Source organism: Prionailurus bengalensis, chromosome A3 (genome assembly GCF_016509475.1).
Source record: "Prionailurus bengalensis isolate Pbe53 chromosome A3, Fcat_Pben_1.1_paternal_pri, whole genome shotgun sequence".
Lineage (NCBI taxonomy): Eukaryota > Metazoa > Chordata > Mammalia > Carnivora > Felidae > Prionailurus > Prionailurus bengalensis.
This window is the reverse complement of record NC_057354.1, coordinates 14,276,721-14,295,124: the sequence shown is the minus strand read 5'-3', so window position 1 is coordinate 14,295,124 and position 18,404 is coordinate 14,276,721. Positions and strand designations below refer to the sequence as shown.

At 49.6% G+C, this 18,404-nt stretch overlaps 1 protein-coding gene across 1 annotated transcript in view; it reads left to right on the top strand.

The window, feature by feature from the left end:
• The first annotated feature begins 355 nt into the window (after positions 1-355).
• EYA2 (EYA transcriptional coactivator and phosphatase 2) overlaps positions 356-18,404 on the top strand; it is a 266,192-nt gene continuing 248,143 nt past the window's right edge. The window contains exon 1 of the mRNA XM_043553792.1: positions 356-438. The gene's annotated coding sequence lies outside the window, so the exon portion shown is untranslated. The remainder of the gene's footprint in view (positions 439-18,404) is intronic.

Below are 18,404 nucleotides of genomic sequence, written 5' to 3'. Positions count from 1 at the left end.
GTCGCGGAGGGAGGAGGTGCGGGGTGTCGGGGGTGGGGGGCGGGGAGGAGGCTGCGCCCTCGCCTCGTCCGGGACCGGCAGGAGCCGGCGCGCTCGGCTGGGCTGCAGGCGCGGAGAGCAGCGCGGCGGCGGCGGCGGCGGCAGGGCCGGAGCCCCGCGCCGCGCGTCCAGCCGCCGGGGGTGTGCGCCCGCAGAGCCCAGCGCCGCGCCTCGGCGCCCCCACGCGCCCACGCAGCGGCGCGGGGACCGGGCGGGGGCAGAGGGAGGGCCCGGCCCGGGGAGGGGAAGGGGCCGGTCCTCCCCGCGCAGGCGGCGGCCGCGGCAGCCCAGGAGGCGGAGGCAGCGGCGGCGGCGGAGCAGCACCGTGCCCGGCGCAGTCAGCCCGGCCGCGTCGGACCCGCGCCCGCCCGCGCCGGGGCGCCCTCTCCACTGCGCGCGGTGAGTACCTCCCGCGGCGCCCACCCCGGGGCGCCCGCCGGGCTCCGCCGGTTTTCCCCGGGCCCGGGCTGACGCGGACCCGTCTCCTCGCGCCTCGCTCGCGCACCCGCCGGGCCGGGGCCTCCGCAGCTGTCGGGGCGCACGGGGCCCCCGGGGCGCCGCAGGCGCGAGGGCGGCGGGGGCAGCGGGCCGACTCCGTCTCGGAGAAGCCAGGCTGCGGGTCTCAGTTTCCTTTTGCGCTGGGGGGAGGAGGGGGGGGGGACAGCGACTCAAGTTTGTTCTCCCGCGCGCGGGACAAGTGCACGGGCGCACGGGCGGTGTAGATGCGGTGGGCTGCGTTTGGCCGGTTTCGAGGCCCGGGCCGTCGGCTGCGTCCACCCCCCTCCCCCTCAACGCCCCGACCGAACCGGAGCGGCGCCGGGAGCCCAACGCGCGCCCCGGGGCGCTGTCTCCGAAGCCCCCGGGAAGGGGCGGGAACGGCCGCCGAGCCGCCTTCTAGCTGCATTTCTAAAGTCCGGCTGCGCCCGGCCTGCGCAGGGCCGGCTCTCCGGGCTTTGTACCCGAGCGGGCGTCCTGGTGCCTGCCGAAGCCGGAGTCGGAAACTTAAAAAACTTTGCATCCATCCCAAGACTGTTGAGAAGGAGGCTAGGGTTTTGCTGTAATGGGAGAAAGTGGAGAAGGGAATTGTTTCTCAGCCATGCAGTCTGGACGTGAACCGGCCGTGCTGGCCGCAGTTCCTTAAATATATATCCTGCCCCCAAATAAATAGTCTATAAGCTCCAGGAATCTTAGGAAGGCTTGACTGGTAAAAATATTCGCGTCGCAAAATCCTCCGCGCGCCTTTCTCAGGGCTTGAAAGCGAAGCGCTTTGGCGGTGAGGATCCCGCTCCTCCCAAACGCAGTTAGCGTGCCTGCTGCTGGGCTCTGAATTATTTTTGAAAGGCAAGACTGATGTTGCATCTTTATGGATACCATTTTCTTGTCTCCCCTTTCCCCGAAACGCTACGTAATCTTTACTTTTATGTATATATACACACACACACATATATGTGTATATATACATATATATAACGTTGAGATATAAATCACCCTTGGTGCAGGTACCTTTTAATGACGAGGTGCAGCGAAATGAGCGAGCATCGGAGCCTGGTTGTTAGCATGAGCGGAGGGGAGGTAGAATGATTTACAAACATCAAGGAGGGATTTGAGTGCTGAATTATGTTTGAGTTACGGAGCTCCCTTCCAAAGGAAATTATAACCAGCGGACAATTGCTGTATTTCAAACCAAATCTGTTCATTTCATGAGCCCTTTCTTGCTCGACTGCAATTTTTCTATGACCAGCGTCTGAGTACTGAACTAGTAGCTGCATTTCCAGCCTGTGGGCCATTTAGGGAGGGGGGTGGCAGGGCGGGGAGACCCCCATTTAAAAATAATCTTCGTGCAAAATCTTCTGGGCAACTTTTCCCCAAGAAATGTTCGTGTTTTCCACTTTTCTCTCCACATCTTTAAACCCCTTAAACATGATGCTTCCTTGCATTTAGACATCCTCAGACTAAGGAAAGTACTGAGAGATGCATGTCATAAATGATGGTGTTTTGAGTCTTGCTTTTGACTGAGCATAAAATCGTGTTTTGTATGAAAAATCTCCTTGCCTTTGGAGGAAACTCTCCATTTGGCACTTTTGACCAATATGGCTAGATCCGAAAGGGCCTGAATTTTTGAAAGCCGTTCCTATGTCCCACACGTAGTTGGTAGTCAGACCATTCTCCCGCTGTAACTCTAGCTTCGCCATATTATTAACTATTTTATCTTAAAGGAGTTGGCGGTTTTCCTCTGCCCTGAGCACAGCTCACCTCTGGGGTGGCTGTGTGAATGAGAATACTCTATAAACAGATCAGTCTCTTTGCTAACGTTAAATAGCTGAAGGAAAGGAAAGGAAAGGAAAAAGGAAAAAGGAAAAAGGAAAGGAAAGGAAAAGATGTTACCCTGATTCTTTGGGATTTTTCAAAACCAGATGCTTTCATCGCTTAAGTTCTAAAGTCTTCTTTTCATGCCTTTTGTGTCGTATTAAACACATCATAAAGAGCTATGATTTGTTGACTTGTTATAGGATTACCATTTGGCAAAAACACCCAAGACATGCTGTTTCAAATATGTGGTCTTACTTCTGCTTTAAATTGCAAGCACGAGATTGCAAAGCCTGTTCCAGACGGATAAATTGATAAAATGCTAGCTGCTGTTGGAACAAGGAGGAAGTCCCCAGCAAAAGCACTCTGTGGGGCAGCGAAGTACATTTTGAATTGGGTGCAGCCAGATAGGGGGACCCTGGCAGTTTGTGAAAAGGTATACACAGTCCGAGCACGTCCACTTTAAGACGGTTTGGGTTCCCCCGTGACAAGATGACTCCTTTCCCACAAAGAAAAACATTTCCTTATTTTTTCGGTTACTTTTCCAAAGATAACTTGTGTCTCGGGCGCGAGAGACCAGAGTTATGCAGAAATCCAACCGTAACCGGCTCAGAACGAGGTCTCACTCTTGCTCTCCTGCCACCAGATGTTTTTTAGGTGTCCTCAGCTGGAATGCCCAGTTTGAAACTAATTAGGCCAGCAATAAACTCCTTGTATAATAAAATCGCAGGCCGTTATGGTGCCTAAGTGGGGTTCCCGGCAGCTCATGACAGATGCCTCTCTCCGCAGAGAGAGAGCCTGTGGCTGTCAGGAAACATTTCTTGGGGGACAGGAACCTCCCCAAAGATGTTCTATAAAGGGGAGAGTCACCTAAAGATGTGTTCTCCTTATCTGTGGACGTGAAGCGGCTGGTTATTCAGTTACCTCCAAAGGCCGAACCTTCCAGCTCTTGCCAGGACTGGGTTTTGTTGGTGGAAGGAAACTTCTTCTTCTTCTTCTTTTTTTTTTTTTTTTTTTTTTCTAGCTAGCTGCTCTCAGAAGCAGTTGGTGGAGTCTGCTGAAAAGGAATCTCTACAGAGAATTAACCCCAGAGTTGAGAAAACACAGCCTGTTGACAGAAGATACACACATACTCATGGACACTCCCCACAGCGCCCTTCTCACTCCCCCCCTCCTCTCCCCCCCCCCCCAGATCATAACAGCTTCCTGAATGGCCCACTCCCCACACCCCTTATTGTTGGTGGCAGTTCGCACAGTTCCAAACACACACAACGGAGAGAAGATTCTAGTAGGGGAAGCGATTAGCAGAGAATTGGCCGGAGACGGTGCTTCGTTTTCACTGTTTGAAGATCTTAACTGGCCTAATGGTGTTTGACTCACAGACACCTCTTCTAATCCGAGGATAAACCCCCTCAATCAGGTGGCAAACACTTGAAGTGACTGGTTCAGACCCACTTGTCCCTGTAAATGAATCGGAGGGGCAGGAACTTGTTCTTCGTTGCATGTGACTGAAAATCAATTTCAAGGTATGAAAGTATCTGCCAGGTGCATTTAGGGGAGAGAGGACGAAGGAAGCCACAGGCTTTTAAATTTATTTTTGCTGCTTTTTCTCCTTATTTTTTTTTTCTCACTCCCATCCTCCTGGCGTCTTTGCCATTTCTCTCCATTTGCAAAGTATATCCTTGTGTTTAATAATAATGATGAAATAGCTCGTATGCCAGGCCTGAATTCAGTTCTTGACATGTCTTTTTAGGATGGGTTCTCACAACAACTCTTCGGGTTAGGTGGTGGTATTATTATTATTATTGTTATTATTATTATTTATTATCACATCCCAACTTTGTTAAGGCAAGAATTGAGTTTCAAGTTACATGACTCACAAGAGGGAATGAAACCAGAATGGAGGCCTTCAGACCTCTGCGGACTGTGCGTTTCCCATGTGCTGTAAAAACCTTGGCCGAGAGGACATTTCTGCTTTCCTTTCCCTCGGACAGAGATGAGAAATTGGGATGATCTGAAATGCATCGAGCCCAATTATTTTCTGACTCTGCCCTGATGTTTCGTTGTTGTTCTAAACGGAAGAAAAATCATATTAAGTAATTAGGAAACACCAATATGAGCCTTCCTGAGTCATGGTGTTTAGCAGGTTGTGTATGGGTCTATAAAGGATGTCTGTTTACAAGGGCTAATTTGATTTGTTCCTTCGATACTATAATGCGACGCATTTCAGTTCCTAAAAAGAGTCAATAAGTTTATAGGCAGTGGCAAAGCCCTAAAATGTTCCGGTAGGCGGTCCAAATGGAGTTTACCGGAAGGTGCTGGATCGCTATGGGTGGGTTCTTGTTTGGGGGGTGAGATTATAAACATTTGGAGAGCGAAGAATAATTTGGAACAGGTGGTCCCAAGAGTCAGGTAACTGGAGCGATTTATCTTTGCCACTTTGAAGGTTGAGGGAGGCCGTCGGTTGCCTGAATCTGAAACAAGCAGGCAGAGGGTCAGGGGGGTCTAAGAGGGCTCCCACTTTGGGACAGAGCGTGGCAGGATGGATGCGAGGGTCTGTGCATGCAGTCTGGGGTCTCTAGAAAGCAGGGTCTCTTTGCTGTGGTCATCATCCTTTGGCGATCCTGGTTGAGGGCACCGATGTGCCTGTTCTTGCCTTTTTGCAGAATCTCCCTCTGTGTTCAGATATATGCAGAAATTGAAAACAGGAACTCAGATGAATAGATAGCCGGGGGAGACAGGTTTACATCTCACCAGTTTTGAGAATGTGCACACGGTCACCTCTCCTTGCCTGAGAATGCTAATCTAGACAGATTTCAAAATGAACAGAGTATTTCAAAGCAGTTAGAAATTATTTCGCCTTTTGGTATCGGTGGTGTTGCGTCGATAGCACAGAAACGTGTGTGATTTTCCCCCTCTTTCCCTCCTCAGTGTCTAGTATCGTTAGATTTTTTTAAACTCTGCATGTTCCCAGATGTAACGTATCTGTCCATACCTACTCACAGTCGTTCTGAGAGAGCTGTCAACTCCCCGCGAATTTAACTAGAGGAAAAATGATAAAATCGACATTTTTGTCCCCAAAGAATGAGGAACCGGAGGGTCTGACTACTGTATGAATATAGCAACTTAACTTTTGTCTCACATCAGCTGAATCTGTCAGTTCCCCTTTCTTTTCTATTCGTCTCCCAAGAATGGTCTTTCGTAACTGAAATGTGCAGCATATTATTGGCCAAAAGACATTTTAATTCCGTAAAGAAAAATCATGCCAGAGACCCAGCCGAGTCTGTTTCAGCCATTATTGTTTCTGTAGCGTGCATACTTTGGGTTTCATGGTAAGATGTGGGTTTGCCAAGAAAGAAAATTACAGCGAGAAACTATGTCGAAAACATATACACTTCTGTTTAAGAAATGGGAAAAACACGGAAAAATTCTGCACGGTAATTGCTTTAACGTGAGTTTTAAATGTCATTGTTTGACTTATGTCAAAAAGCCCCTCTTAGCTAATTCTCACATATGCTGTTACTGAATCGCTTACCTTAAAAATGGCAATGGTTGGGCTTAACTTTGATGCTCTTTGAGGCTTTAAGAGATATCCTTAGCCCTAGTGGAAACGTTCCAGATTTTTAGATTGTGCAGGCCATTTTTTTAAGGTTACTTAGATATCGATTTTATTTTCTTGACCCAAAATAAGAAAACATGGGGAATTCTCAAAAGCTTTTTACAGGCTGCTATTATGAGAAGAGAAGCCAAACCAACATGTATTAGGTCATGAGCTTGAAGTGCATAAATGAGCCTCATGAAGGTCACCAAAACAGAGCGAAAAACACCAGTTCTCCTTACCTCGGCCAACTCTGCATTCCTGCTGGTAGATGTGTTTGGTTGAAGTGGACACACAAAGGGGGCTTCAAGGGACCACGGCTGAAGGATCTCAGTTTGATTTGGGTTCTGAGGATGACTGAAGACGTTCTTGGGGTAAAGCGAGGCGTGAGGGCTGGGATTCCCATCTCCTATGGACCCCTCCCTCTCTCTGCTCTGGCAGACAAAGCAGGTCCCCCCCCCCCCCCCCCGCCCCATTCCGAAGCAGATTTTCATTCCTGGTTACTTGGCTATGTGGAAACCAGGGGCCGAAATGCCTTTTGTTCCTTCTGGTCAGTTTCTTCACCTCCCATCCCCTTCCTATAGTCACGGCGTGGTTAAGGTATTTGTTGTTTCCAGAACAGTTTTTTTGTTCCTATGAACACGTTATGTGGTTTTTTGTTTGTTTGTTTTTTTTTAGCATGTGGGGCTGTGCAAATCCACACCTTTAGGTCTCTGTTGATTGGCTGCTCCCGGAAATACACACAGAGCGAGAGAGTGTCTGCTGTGTCCCCGGGTCGGGGACCAGCCTCACTGCGGATGGAAATCCCACGTAGGGAGAAAGCCTCCTTTCAGAAGAGACAGAGAGGGTGTCGATGCAAAGAGGCTGTTTTCTTTTCTGGGTGTGTATTATTGGCATGTATGGGGACTTTTGTTTCAGGGTGTTCTAGAAACATTAGTCTCTCCAGCAAAGTTATGAATGCCCTTCTTGGTTGGGAAGGTGGTGGATGGAAAGGAAAGCAGGAGGCAGATTCCTGCACCTCTGGCCTTTTGTGTGACTGGTACAGTAGAGGGAAGTGATAACTTGCGGCCGGGCCGGTGTCATGTGGCATGACAAGTTGTGACTTGCTGCTTGTGTTGTAAACAGAGTTTTGGCCCCATCCAGCCATGGAAAAGAATGGAGCAGAGGAAGATTATTCACTCCTGGTCTGCCATGGGCCGGAGCTCTCTGGTGCTCCCTGGAGACTTTAATGTTGGGATGTGCAGGGAAGGAGGGGAGAAGGAATGTCTTAAACTCAGCAAATGTCTGAAATGCTCCGAATGTCTGCCACGTGGCTCTGGCGCCCACGAGAAAGGCAGAGTGTTACAAGGACACAGAAGCAGGCTTTTGGGGAAGGGGACAGAGAAATGGGAGGGCTTTCAGAGGTTTGATCTAGAGTGGAGAATTTTCTGATACCTGGGGACCCCTGGAAGGCCTTACTGGAATGTCTTTAGGAGCCTGATTTTGGAAGTGGCCTTTCCTGCATCTTGGCCGGCCTTTCTTTGTGCTTATTTTTAGCGAATGCGCTTTTTTGGTTTTTGTTTGTTTGTGTTTAAGAAAACGTAAGACTTCTTTGGGGATAATAAGTGGTCCATATTTATCGAACACCTACTGTGTGCCAGGCACCGTGCTGGCTTAACAGAACACTTTTCTGTCTCCAAATAGCCTGAGATGGACATGTGCTGTTATGATGATGCTGATGTCTGTTTTACAGATACAAAAATTGAACGTCAGGGAGGTGCAGTAACTTGTCCAAGGTCCTGTGGCTCATGTCAGAGCCACGATTGAACCCAGTTTTGATTCCTCATCACTGGGATATCCAGGCTGTCCCCCTGGTGTAAGAAGAAGTACTTTTCCTCTCCAAGTCTGGCCTGGAGAGCGAGATTTTAACGTCAGTCTCCACTTGTTTTGGTTGGGGATATTATTAACTGATGGTCAGGTACAAAAGTTGGGCTCGGAAATAAGGGACATCTGCTAATTCTCACAGAATCTTGAGCCTGTCCTTGTAGCTATCAAAGAAGGTTTACTGTTGAAATCTGTTGAGATGGTGGCCACATCTCTGCGATCAGCTGGTCTAAGCCATTGCCTGTGGCTGCTTCTGTGCTGAAATAGCAGAGTCAAGTAGTTACTGCAGAGACCACATGGCCCTTTTCAGAATACGTTTCCTGACCGCTGAGCTATTGCAATATGACAAGACAAATTTTGTTGACAAGGAAGAACATGCCCTTGGGACACTGCATGTACCGTTTCACTGATTTGTGATTCATGGAGTGCCTCCTGTTTTCCCGGTGACGGGGGAACGTGGCATTCATTCTTTCATTCATTTATTCGGTGGTATTTACTGAGCTGTGTTCTAGGTGCTGGGCTAATTACTAGGGATCCAGAGGCTAAAAGGACCCAGTCTGGTGCCTCTGATAGCAGGATCCCAGTGGATTTCCACCAATATCACACCCCCTCTTCTTTACCCTGGAGGATCCAGAGGGCAGTGATAGGACTTCTTGGGCTCCCTAATATTTAAGCAACAGGTTGGAGACAAAGACCCAAGTTTGCAGACCCTTACTCAGAGAAGCCCTGCCTAATTCAGTAAGAGCAGAACCCCAGGGGCACGTGTGTGGCTCAGCGGTTGAGCGTCTGACTTCGGCTCAGGTCATGATCTCACGGTTCCTGAGTTCAAGCCAACGGTTTAAGCCCCACATCTGGTTGGCTGCCATGAGCGCAGAGCCTGATGCGGATCCTCTGTCTCCCTCTCTCTCTGCACCCCTGCTTGCTTGTGCACGCTCTCTCTCTCTCAAAAATAAACATTAAACAAAAAAAAAGAGCAGAACACCGGGTTCTGTCCCTAGAGGTATGTCGGGCGATACGAGGGGCCCACTCTCTGCCCGAGACAGACCTTCCTTCTGCTTTTGTTAAGAGGCAGTGGGAAACAGGTGGGGCGGGGGGGGGAGTCAGGCTTTCTGCATTTAAGTCTTGACTCTGCCGAACAGCCTAGAGATTAAGAGCATGAACCCGGGAGCTGGGCTGCTTGGATTCAAATCCCTGCTCTGCATAAACCAACTGTTTAACTTTGGGCAAGTTACCAAACTTTTCTGTGCCTCGGTTTCTTCATCTGTAAAACAGAGCGGATGACTGTGTCCCTTCCTCAAAGAGTTGTGGAGGTCGCCTTAATAAAGTGTTTGCAATAGTGCTTGGCAAACAGGATGAGTTATGTCAGAGTTGTGTGGCTGTATTTATTGTCATTATAATGTATTATTATTATTGTTACTTACAAGCTGCATGAAACCGGTTTTCAGTTTCCTCTCCACAACATGATAACAACAGGAAGAGCATTGTGAGAATGTAAACGAGGCAATACGCATAGAACAGCTCGCTTTGCTAAGTGCCTGCCTCGCTGATGCTCAATCAGGTAGTTGTTACTTATACTCAGGGCAGCCACTACTGCTCTTGAGATTATAGGGAATTGCATACTGGGCCGTTGATAACCCCTTTACGCTATTGGTCAATTGAGTCCTGTTTCAATTTCAAGAGACGGCAGGGCCGTGGTTAATAGTGCAGCCCCCGAACTCAGGCAGACCCCGTCTCAGCCTCAAGCCCACCACCACTCACGGACTGTGCCATCTGGGGCGAGGGGCTGACTCTCCCAGCTTCCCGGACGGTGGAGGCAGTGGTCGCTATTCACTGGGTGGTTTGAAGGTCAGAAGAAGTGACACCCGTAAAGCGTGGAGCAGGGTGTTTGGCACATAGTAAGCACTCAATAAATGGTAGCTTGTATTATTATCATCCTCACTCCTTGCTGCACCTACACGGCCAGGAAAGTACCGAACATTAGTAAATTTTAATTTGAAAATAAAAGAACACATTTTAAAACTGCCAAACAGATTTAAAATAATATTCATTAAACAAAATTAAAATATTCTATTAAAGCCAGACTTTGGGCTCAGACCAAATTTTTATAACCCAAGCTTAAAGGCCAAGGAGTCCCCCAGCCACAATGGGGACATTGTGATTGAACTTGAGACTTCAACGCTGCTATTGAGCAGTCTTTGAAATGCACGTTTCCCCGTTAAAATAAAAGGGAAGTCATGGGAAGAAAAAAAAAATGAGGTCCACACTCACCCCAACAAACCTTAATGAATTGAAAAAGAAAAACAAAAGATTTTTCATTTTTTCTTCTGCACTTCACCCTGCCAAAGACGCATGGCCCCCTCCTAACCCCAGCTTTGAATGGAACCGGCTTAGAATGTTCCAGATCTGATATGCTCGTAGGAGCTGAGCAAGTCTCAATTCTGGTCTTCACCGGATTTTGCAGATGGTGGTGTATCCCTGACAGCTGGGGCTTGGGGGCCCTCCTGCCAGGGTTCAAATCCAGCTCTGACATTCCTTGATGTGCCCCACTCAGCTCTCCTGTGGGCTGAGCGGGGACAAACAGTTACTGGGACCGCGTCGGCCGGTGGTGAGCGAACGTACGATTTAAGTGTCTCTGCTGATGTTTTAGCCTTGTGCGATTATGTGGTGAATGAAACTGCCCCAGACTTTTGGGACTTTGAAGAATTCGAGACTGCAGTCTTGCCTTACTTAATCTGAGTTTCGAGTGAAAATGATCTCAGTATTCAGGGAGGGGAACGAGGAAGGGAAAACGTGGATTTGAAAATCCCCCACAGGAGTTTTGACGTGCCAGGCACTTGCACAAAGCTTCTAGAATCCTCTCAAAAAAAAAAAAAAAAAAATCCCATGACGCCCGTATGTCTATGTCACAAATGGGGAAACTGAGGCTTGGACAACTTCAGCGGCTGCTCGGTGAGATTCGATTCCAGACTACAGGCCTGTTCCACTGCACAACCTGCAGCTTCCCGGAGCAAGCACACGGACGATCCAGAGACTTCTCCCTGACTGACCGGTGCTTTGTGTTCTAGTCCTACATTTCGGTTACATCTGTCTTCCTCTCCAAGCCTGAGTCGTTGTGGCCTTTTACCTGCCTTGCCGTTGAGAATGAACGGACTTTTTCTTGAACAAGGACTTTGTTATTCTGAGTTTATTTTGAGAGAGAGAGGGAGGGAGGCAGAGAGAGAGAATTCCGAGGAGGCTCCACACGTGCCAGCATAGAGCCCCAGTAGGGGCTCGAACTCCCGAACCGTGAGTGAGATCATGACCCAAGCCGAAATCAAGAGTCAGACGCCTAACCGACTGAGCCAGATGGAAAAAGTAATGGCAGCGGGCCGGGATATCCTCCTCCAGGGGACATTGTTTGAGAACCTGTGCGGTTTCTTGCCAACCAGGGGGGCATGGCCTCATCCTCAGACCGGGCCAGGCCCTTGGCTATGATGTGGGGTCAAGAGGCCGTGCTGCAGAGGGTGGGCGGCTGTTGTAGAGGACTTGGGGTGGACTCCCCGCTCCATCACCCACCTGCCGTGTGACCCAGGGCAGAGGACTCAAGCCTCAGACTGTTCACCCGTGCGTGGGGCAGGTGCCGTCTGTATCGAATTCGTCACGCAGCCTCAGTCCGCGATGGACCGGACTCGTTCTGCGGTGCTGAGATACTATAGCACTGCTCCTCCTCCCCTCCGAAGTACTCAAAAAAGGAGCAAAAGTGAAGGTAACTTGCCCCGGGGAATCTTGGGAGTTTACACATTCGGGAAGAATCCACACGTCTCCAAAGGGCAGTCTTTTTCTTAGCGGGGTCTTGTGGACCCTTTCCGCATTAACTTCACACGGGCACGAGTTTTCGTTGTTGTTGTTTGTTGTCTGTTTGTCTTGCCTTCAGCGTCCTGTCTTTACTTTCTTACGCCTTCGGAAAAGGTGTAACAAGGGTCTCAAATGAATGGTGTCACAAGGTGATTAAGGGGCATCTGGGTGGCTCAGTCGGTTGAGCGTCCGACTTCAGCTCAGGTCACGATCTCACGGTTCGTGGGTTCGAGCCCCGCGTCGGGCTCTGTGCTGACAGCTCGGAGCCTGGAGCCTGCTTCTGATTCTGTGTCTCCCTCTCTCTTTCTGCCCATCCCCTGCTCACGCTGTCTCTGTCTCTCAAAAATAAATAAATGTAAAAAAAAATTCTTTAAAAAAAAAAATCAGGTGATTAATCGCAAAAGTGGGCACAAAGGTACGGCAGAGTTCATGAGTAAAGTTGAAGAAACGCCAGCCGGAAGATGTGAAATGCCCCCAAATTCGAGAACCTTCCACTATAGCCAGAAATGCGGTTCTGTAACTCAGTTCTCGGGGGGAATCAGAGCAAACGAGGTCTCTCAAGGATGTCGTTAAAGCGTCTCGGGGCACCTGAGTGTCTGGGCACGTTCAGTCTGTCATACGTCTTCGAAAGAACAAGTTGCCTTCGAATGAATATAATGTCAATAAAAGTGACCTCTGAGTGCTTACTCGATGCTGGGATCTGTTTTTGAATGAGCATAGGCATCAGCTTATTTATTCCTTACAACAATTCTATAAAGGAAGAGCTATAATTATTTTCATTTCAGATGAGGAAAGTAAGGCCCAGAGAGGTTAAGTGACTTGTTCAAGGTCACACAGCAACCAAGAAATAGAGCCAGGCTTTGTCTGTTGCCTTTATTTTATTTATTTATTTTTTAATTTGTTTCTTAAATTTTTTATTATTTAAATTATTTTTTAAATCCAGGTTCGTTAGCATATGGTGCAACAATGATTTCCGGAGTAGATTCCTTAATGCCCCTTCCCCATTTAGCCCACCCCCGCTCCCACAACCCCTCCAGTAACCCTCCGTTTGTTCCCCATATTTAGGAGTCTCTTCTGTTTTGTCCCCCTCCCTGTTTTTATAGTATTTTTGCTTCCCTTCCCTTATGTGCATCTGTTTTGTCTCTTAAAGTCCTCATGTGAGTGAAGTCATAGGGTTTTTGTCTTTCTCTGACTAATTTCACTGAGCCTAATACCCTCCAGTTCCATCCACGTAGTTGCAAATGGCAAGATTTCATTCTTTTTGATTGCCGAGTAATACTCCATTGTATATATATACCATATTTTCTTTATCCATTCATCTGTCGATGGCCATTTTGGGCTGTTTCCATACTTTGGCTATTATCGATCGTGCTGCTGTAAACATGGGGGTGCCTGTGTCCCTTCGAAACAGCACACACACCTGTATCCCTCGGATAAATACCTAGTCATGCAATTGCCGGGTCTTAGGGTAGTTCCGTTTTTCATTTTTTGAGGAATGGAGGTTGTCTTTATAACTCCTGCACTCTCTGCCTCTTTAACTGCCGTAGAAAGAATCAAACTTGCTTCTTTTTGACCTTCACTTAACAAGCCAACGAGTTAATTACGGACAGGCATGAGAGGGAGACACGGGACATGTTAGCCTTAGCTGTCATTTTTCTTTTCTTTTTTTTTTTTTTTACAAGGGTGTGTTCGCGTATTCTGTAGCTTCCGGTTCAGCATAAGGCTGAACCTGAGCCGGACTGTCAAGGTTCAAGTCCGGAGTCTACTAGTCTCATGACCTTGGCTTTATGTCAGTTCTTCTAGGTCTCAGTTTCCGTGTTCATGAAGTGAGTCCACGTCATAAGAGTGCGGAGAAGAACCCCCGATAACACAGCAGGTGTGATTGTTAAATGCTGTTTAGTCCCAGTTGAGGAGAAAGTAACTCTAGAAATCGTGTCCCCCCGTGGAGCATGAGCACTCTGGTACAGTCTGGAGTGAGAGGGAAGGGCCCGTGAGGCTCACGCTGGAAAACAGCTCGGGTTTTTCCAGACGACTTAGGATGGAGCCCGAGACACTGGCTTTCCTCATCCCCATGTGAGAAGTTGTCAGGACAAGTCCTCAGCAGGCAGCCTGGAAGTCAGAGCCGCCTGGGATCAGAACCTGCACAGAAGAGGAAACTGAGGCCCCGGGGGAAGGGCTCTGCCCGGTCACATGGCCGGTCCGTGGCAGAGCAGAGACCCCCATCCGTGCGAACTCCAGTGCCAACATAGGCCCTAATTCCAGGATGTTCATTTTTCTTCTTGGCCCCTCTCTTCTCCGGTGGAAAATGCCTTTTTCTTCAGAAGCGTCTGCCTGATCTTCAGTGACCAGATGGGCAGACTTTCTGGGCTTTGCCTGCTTTCACTTTCCTCCTCCACCTTCCTCCCCCACACCCCTGCCTCCCTTTACTCTCCAGTATGGGAAACTGAATTTCTTCGTTCGTTCGTTCATTTGTTCGTTCGTTCATTCATTCATTCATTCATTCCAAAATCCGTAGAGAGTACCAGCTGCATCGTAGGAACTACTCTGGACACGAGGAATACAGTAGAGAACAAAAACAATCAAAGTCTGCTTTCTCACAGCGCCGCAGCTAAGTGGAGAAAAACCAAACATAAACACCTAAATATGTAAAGTCCACAGAATGTCACATGGTGATAAGTCTATGGGGAAAAATCAAGAGAAGGTGGGTAGAAAGTGCCTGGGGTGGGGAGGCCTCCCTGAGCAGGTGGCCTCTGAGCACAGCACTGAAGAAGTGAGGGAGCCCTGCTATCTGAGGAAGAACATTCTAGAGAGAAGCAGCAGCAAGTGCAACGCCTTGAGATGGGAGCTGCCTGGAAGCCGGTGTGGCGGGGGGCCAGCAAGCCGGGGGTGGGGGCAGATGAGGTCACAGCGGAGGGACCCATTCGGGTCCTTGCTTAGAATCCAGTGGCCGCTCTGTGTCAGTCAGGCTAGTCCAGAATCAAAATTAGCATGATTTTTAAATGATTTTTTTAATACACAGGCCCTAAATCTGAAACCACTAATTGCAAACTCAGATACCCAGAGTTAATGAAGTGGGCAGGGTAGTTAGCTGGGAGGAATGTGGCCTCTGTGTTGCCAAGTGTTCTGTGTCTTTCAAAAGACCATGAAATCTGGATTTTATGAGAAACGCCCCAATTTTTAAGTCACCGCGAGGAACCACCAGAAGACACACGCAGGCTGCCGGTACGTAAGCGACTACGCTCCCTAACACCACCGTGGACCTTGCAAATCGCCTTTCACTGAAAAGGCATGAAGCCTTTATCTCGCTGTCTCTTTTCTTTTTACCAATTCCTGACCAGAAGGATGCCAAGAGATGCTAAAAATTGTTTCCAGGAAAAAGGAGGACTCGAATCTCACGGGAACAGGGGCTGAGACTTCTTCCAAAGAGCAATCAGCTTGCTTCATTTTTATGTCTTTCTCAGGACGTTTTCCTGATCATCCCTCATTGTGGGTAATGACAACGTGGTCCAAATCTGTCCTCCTTCGGGTTTTCATTAGTTTCCTGATGATTATTATTTTGTCATCTGGGGTTGATTTAGGAGTGGTGAAATGTGTGCAGGTTTCACAATGGTTGTCAGCCACTGTTTAGAATGGCAAAGAACTTCTCATAGTGCTCACATTGCAAGGGGCGGGGGTGGTAGTTTCCAATGGCTACAGACATGAAAGGGGGGAAGGGGGGTGGCCCTGAAGGCGACCACAGTCAGAAGATTGGAAGGTGAGTCAGTAGGCTGGGGCGGCCAGGGCGTTAGGCTGAGGAAGGCTCTCAGTGCTTTAAGGACCTGATGTGCCCAGGCTGACAGCACGGAATGCAGAGTCTCCCTTCTTGACCCCAAAGCTGGAGTGAGGCAAAAACTCGGCCAAGGGGCCCCATAGCTGTTGAGATTGTTCTGGATGTAAGTAACAGAAAATTTCCGGGTTGGCTTAAGTGAAAGAAAATTTACTGGCTTGGGGAAGTGAAAAGTTCTGGGGAGGACCGGCTTCAGGTATGGCTGGATCAGGAGTTCAAATGTAGGTGGTGGGCCCATCTCTTTCCTAACGAATGTCCCTGTTTGGGAGGATTCTGTACTCTGTCGTGTGCCACCTCTGGAGGTAGGGACGGAGGGGGAGAAAGGTAGGTTCCCAAACCGAAGTCAGCAACATTTGCCGGAAGTGGAGGGTGGACCGGTCCCTTGTGGACCCCCAAACTGCATCATAATGCACCTCTAGATCTGCCTTGCCCACTCCTCGTCTGTTGGACTACAGTGCCGTTTGTGAAATTTGTAGTTTTTCCGGGCACTGGGCTGCACCGTCTGGCGTGTCACTCCCGTAAGGTCGGTACTTTTAAGACGTGCTGCGGCTCTGCCTTCCATAGGCTCTTTCCCACGGCCCTAGAGGATTAGCCTTTATTTCACGTAAGGGTGTCCTGGGGAAGGTTGTCTCTTCTCGTAGGTCTTGGACAAAGTTAGCGCTGAGTATTTGGGAGAGTCCGGCCAAGCATGGGAGATGCACCGGACTTTGGAGGAAAAATCAGAACTGACTTCGGTGACGCTTGAGGCGGGAGGGGTGATCCCGGCTGTGCTCTGCTTATATTCCTGGGCCTCTGGTGATCAGCCTGTGTTTCCTTTCCTCCTCTGAGCTTTGCCCTCTGTCACGGCCCCCACTCGACCTCTCATGATCCATCCAGTGGCGGTGCTGTGATGTCCGACGCAGCGAAAGATTGTAAGCTGGCAGCCAAGATGCGTCTTGTTTGGTCTGCAGGACATTTAAAACAGAAAATAGAGCCAGCGTTTGAAAATCTGGACAGGTCACACAAAAAGGCAGATTTCTGGCTTCCATTACAAGCTCAGAAGATCTGGGGCGCCTGGGGGGCTCAGTCGGTTGAGCGTCCGACTTCGGCTGAGGTCGTGATCTCGCGGTCCGTGAGTTCGAGCCCCGCGTCGGGCTCTGTGCTGACGGCTCAGAGCCTGGAGCCTGCTTCGGATTCTGTGTCTCCCTCTCTCCCTGCCCCTCCCCTGCTCGTGCTCTCTCTTTCTCTGTCAAAAATAAACATAAAAAAAAAAAACACTCAGAAGATCTGTCAACACGGTGCCCACATTTCCAGCTGGCTGGATTTGGAAAACCTCTTTTAGGTGGACGGGTCTGACCTCACCACAGTCCTCACCCTGCCCTAGTGTCGCCCCAGCACTGGGGCTCAGGGTGAGTTGCCATTGACTGTTGGGTTGGCACTGTGGGATGTCTTAACAGTAAATTTAAGGGAGAAGGGAAGTCTCTCCTGTATTCAGGTCTCCATCAAAACTATGAAAACAGAACGTAAACCGAGTTGGTCGCTATCAGGAACAAAATGAGAGAGAGCTTGTGCCTTCGGGTAAGTCAAGGCGTCTCAGCCTCGGCACTATTAACCTGTGGGGTTGGACAGTTCTTTGTTGCAGATGTCAGTCCTGTGCATCCTGGGGTGGCATTTCACGTGTCCACATGTGAACCATTCGCCCTTTTGGAAGGAAGTAGGTCCCCGGGCACCAGGCACCCATCACCGGTTTGGCACAAAGAGTTACCGTAAGTGAGAAACACAGTTCTTGCTCTGAATTGTGCCCCAGCAGGCCTGCCTTTGGCAGTAAAGGTTATGAGTTGGCCGATTTGGGTTTAATCGTAGGTAGACGTGCCAACCATTGAGGCCGTTTATGACTGCCTGTCTAAGATGTCATAGAAGGAATTCAGCATTGGATGAGAGGCTGAACCCTCTTAAAGAGTCTTTGGGGAGAATTTCTAAACTTTCAGTTGAGTGAGGCCATGGTGGAAGTTACTGTCAGTATTTTTGCCAACAGTACCGGGGGAGCATGGGCGGCAGTCAAGGCTTGTTGAAGAGTGGGGGATGGGAAGGAGGGACCAGAGGACCTCGGATGTCTCCTCCAGCTCCAGGTTCGAGCTGCGGTTCAGAGAGCGCGTGGCCCCAAGACTGGTCCAGTATGTTGTCTCCCGCATCTCGGTAGCTTGTAACGGCGGTCTGGGGTGGAAACCCACGGGGGCCCGAATGTCCAGAGAGGGAGGTCAGTCCCCTGGGTTAGTGCTACGTCTGATGTGTTTTCTCCTGGCCCTTCTGCCCGTGCCTCAAATCCTGTCGGGGGTCTGAAGCGCTGTCCCTGCCTGGGTTTTCTGTAATAACAATGACGGATGCCATCCATCCACCCGACACACGTTTGCTGAACACCTGCTGTGAGGCAGCCACTGTTCCAGGCCCTCGGCAAGCAGCCGAGAGCAAAACCCACCAGGTCCTTGGCCACGTGGAGCTTGTATTTTTCAAGGAAGGCAATGGACAGTCAACAAGAGCACAGTACACACACACACACACACACACACACACGCACACACACACACCGTGAGACAGACAAGTGCTGTGGAGAAAGCAGAGGTGGTGGGGAGGGGAGGGGAGATAGGGAGTGGTGGGGGAGCAGCAGGGAAGGCTGGTGGTTTTCATCTCATTTTTAAAAATTTTTTTAATGTTTATTTTTGAGAGAGACAGAGCACGAGCAGGGGAGGGGCAGGGAGAGAGGGAGACACAGAATCCCAAGCAGGCTCCAGCTTCTGTGCTGACAGCTCGGAGCCCGACGCGGGGCTCGAACTCACGAACCGCGAGATCATGACCTGAGCCGAAGTCAGACGCTTAACTGGGGCACTTGAGGCCACGGTCGCATCGGTGGCCTCTGCTCTGAGTGAACGTGAGGTGGGAGCCCCCAGAGGGCTCCAAGCG